The 4,046-nt window shown below is 40.2% G+C and overlaps 1 long non-coding RNA gene across 1 annotated transcript; it reads left to right on the top strand.

Annotated features, from left to right (window-relative positions):
- The first annotated feature begins 565 nt into the window (after window positions 1-565).
- On the top strand, window positions 566-3,637 carry LOC113109656 (uncharacterized). The gene is made up of 2 exons (XR_003293000.1): window positions 566-662; window positions 2,465-3,637. It is a non-coding gene; the product is annotated as an uncharacterized LOC113109656 (long non-coding RNA).
- Window positions 3,638-4,046: the final 409 nt, after the last annotated feature.

Here is a 4,046-nt window from a genome sequence, read left to right as displayed (position 1 = left end):
ACAAATAAACAATGTTTCACAGCTATAAATTATTGATTATATAGCCATTATTTTATGTGAGAAAGATCTCAATGTCACCGTTTCAATTATACGGTTTAGTGTCACTTTGCAATATTTGACCACAGCATGCTGCGATTGACCAGTCCGAAACTCTTCCAGAGCCATGTCTACCAATATCAGCCTCATCAATGCTCAGTCGTGTCATTTTGTACTGAACTCTATTGAAAGTTGTTAAGTTTCATGTCATTTATTTATTTGGTAGATAGCCTTGTAATAAGCAAGACAATGTAGAAAAAGCAGCTCATTATCATTTCATCACTACTCTGTGCTGATATCCTGATCAGCCTGCTGGGCTTTATTAATAAGCAGCTGATATTGAGAGCAGATTTAAGTCTGTAATCAGCCGAAGCAGCTTTAACGTGGTGATCTCGTCACGAGGTGAACGTGTGGCGTCTGTACAGATGAAGGTGGAGGGCTGTGAGAAGTGCAGCATTCTCCTTCAGTAAGGAGGGCCGTCTGAAGGTGCTCAGGACTCCAAGGATGGGCAGTGAGGAGGACACGGGATTGAGGAGAAGGAGGCTCTGAAGAACCAGCTGAGAGAGATGGAGCTGGAGCTGGCGCAGACCAAGCTACAGCTGGTGGAGGCTGAGTGCAAGATCCAGGTACTACAACCACTCAAACACCTACCTGCTCCCAGACATCACCACACATTGCATGCAAATGTACAGCATTTGGATGATCTTCCCACAGTTCTTTCACAGACACAACAATTCTAAGTGATGTTTATTTAGAAATGTGGCTTTATTTAGAAGACTATTCAACTTTTACACTGTGCTTTGATTGGACTTTCATCACTGATGGATGATTGAACCGGTGTATGTACTTTAAATGGGCAAAAGAGAGTTCAGAGTCTTCAGTCCAATCAGTGGTTTTCATTAAAAATGACAATGTCCAAACCTGTTGAATTAATTACTTAATCATTTCATATGAAGTGCCAGTTATAAAATTCAGATTTGCAGCACAGGAATAAATTACATTTTAAAATATACTCTAGAGTGTTACAATTCAGAATATTACAATTTATACTGTATATTTATATAATAAAAGGGGTGGTTACGCAACATAATTTTCAACTAAACATGGAGAACCTTATGTGTTTTGACCATTCATTACACTAGGGGTCTTGAGATCTATCAGTACTGGTGATAACCATGATATTTCAAAAATGAAAAGTACATAACACGTCAAACACGTGATTTGTTTCATTCAAGTGCGCCAACACACAGAAAGTCCACAAGAAAGACTCCTTATGAGTAATAAAACAATGACTTTACAGGAAATCCCTTATATGGGCAAAGGCATCCAGCCAGCCATTGCTGTAACAGAATAAATAGATGAAACATGAAGACAAACACACAACTGCAACAATATGTGGTTTTTTCTGTGTTCTTCAAGCCATCTCAGGCGGTTTCATAAGCATTTTATATCCATTGCTAATTGATTGCTAATCGACTTTAACCAGGGAGGCGCTTCCTCATCTCAGCACATAGACTTGCGGCCGATTGGAAATTATAGTTTTTAAGTTTTATTTGTATACTTTGTATACTATTTTTCTGGATTGATGATAGTCAAATAATTGTATGTTGAGAGAGTCAGTGGGAATATCATTGTTTTCAGTGTTGTTGGTCGGTGTTAGAGGAACTCTGGAACAGGTTAGTTTCCCAGCATAAGTTGCCACAGTAGCCCCTTTCACACTGCACGTTGACCCGGAAAATTGCTGGAACATTGCTGGATTGCCTTCTGTGTGAACACAAACACGTCCCGGGATTGATTCTGGGATCAATCCCAGGTTGGGGACCTAGTAACATTACCTGGTTCAGTCTCAGAACAAGCACTGTGTGAACAAAAGCCAGAACTAAATGCCGTAAATGGTGTGTCGTTGTGATGACGCACATTATCATCTTTTGAAATCTTTTACCAGGTGTTTTGAAGGCAGATCAATGTAAGCAACGAAAAAATGTGTACAACTGTATTGAAGCAGAGGTCGGTTAGCTCCTCACTATCCACGCTAAAGCGGAGAACGTTCTCCAGCTTAAGTGAAAGTTAATGTGCCTAGCGTTTTCCACTCATACATTACACATCACATCCTGATGTCATGTGTCTTTATGGGACCTTTATGCAACTCTAGTGTGTGAAACGCACACACAGATCTGGGGAAATGACTGGCAGTGTGAATGAACCAAAATCTAACGATCCTGGAACAATTGCCGGGACACATTACCCGTGTATTATCCCGAATCTCAGTGTGAAAGGGGCTATTGACTCGGCTTGAGCTATTGAAAAATTTGCCTTTGGAAACCAAATCAAGTGACAATAAGTCAGACTAACTGAAATAAGCTTGGCTTATTCGGTAAACTTGTTTTATGAAACAGCCAAGAGTAAGTAAACCTCTTCCTGTCTTTAGGATCTGGAGCATCATCTGGGTCTGGCTCTGAACGAGGTCCAAGCCGCCAAAAAGACGTGGTTCAACAGGACATTAACCTCCATCAAGACTGTGACAGGAGCTCAGGGCAAAGAGAGCGTCTAACAAGACACACATCCAGAGACTAAACACTCCAGCCCCATCATCATCTTCCCCCATCCGGCTCGACCCCACAGCTTCTAGGGTACCAGCTACCCCATTTGAAACACAAGTACTTACTGAAAGAAAAAGGCTTTAACGCTAGTCTTTCTACTACTGATGATGTTAAACGTCTGGGGTGTGTCGCTGAACAACAACGCTCCTCTGGGGGATATTAACATTTCTATCTGCTGTCCTACTCAAGACTACTTGCACAAAGTCAACAGACGGTACGAGTGCTGCCGGAAAACTAGCTTGGGTCCTAGCGTGACTTTCGTTATTGTAAGAAGAGGGCAAATGTGTTGATTGTGTGCATGTGCGCGAGGTCTGCTTTTATTGTACAGTGCATATGTGAATATGTTGGCCAACATTGTGGTTCTCAGAGGAAAAGTAAAACAGGAAGATGGTAGCACACTGTACATAGACTGTACAGTGAACTTTTAATTAAATTCCTCCTCCAACCACTAGCTGGCGCCCTTCTGATATTAACAAAAGCAGTAAATGGTGATTGGGGTGTAGGCATTATGTCTATGCGATGCCATACACAACCAGATCAGTGAAGTCTGCTTGTGTATGTGAAAGGTTTTACAGTAGCTGTTCATCATGACTAACAGGAAACACTTAGGCACATCTGGAGGTAAAGAAACTGCAGCAGTCGCTTTGGGGAAGGTGTTTACACCTTACAGACATATTTATATTAATATCAGGCTTGCTAGAGTTATTGTTGTTATTAAAGAAGACAAATGAGGCCGTTCTAAAAGGCACAGGGTTGTAAATAGCATTTCTTTTTTGGATTAATTTTATATTTCAACTTTGGTAACTGTACTAATGTTGCCTAATTGTACTGTGCTACAGATTATTACTCATGATTTGCTTTGTCTGAATTTCCAACTGCTGTCTGATCATTACATGCCAACTGTACCTTTTACCCAGCATTACATGCGTGTGGACATGGTAATAGTGTAGGATGCATTGTGTAAACCTCCATGAATTTCAATATAAACCTATGAATACTTCTCCTCTGGTCTGGTGTCTGTTCTTTGTTTTCTTTTTCACAAGATCCTTTTGAAATTGAGAGTCACTGAGGATATACGTTTTGGCATTATAACTGTTTCCTGGACTGATTTATGATAACACTGGGCTCATGGAACTTTTGCAAAACGTCAACAAAGTAAGTTTATGTCAAGAATTCAGCAACTTTTCACAAAAGATTAAATTATTTTAACATAAAACATTAACTGTCATCAAAGATGGTCTGATCACCTTAATTGGAAACTAGTGTAACATGCATTAATATTTATGTGCAGTGTAATCAGTGGTGCTCAAACAATGCGCAGAACCTGATTTTACCAAGTGAGACATGTTCCTGGGACAACATCGTTGTTGACCCTGGAACAACATTGTGATTAACCAATCAGATTTGAAG

The sequence above is a fragment of the Carassius auratus genome, chromosome 10, assembly GCF_003368295.1.
Source record: "Carassius auratus strain Wakin chromosome 10, ASM336829v1, whole genome shotgun sequence".
NCBI classification, from domain to species: Eukaryota; Metazoa; Chordata; class Actinopteri; order Cypriniformes; family Cyprinidae; genus Carassius; species Carassius auratus.
Note: the sequence above shows the minus strand (reverse complement) of the source record. Positions and strands in the feature narration are given on the sequence as shown.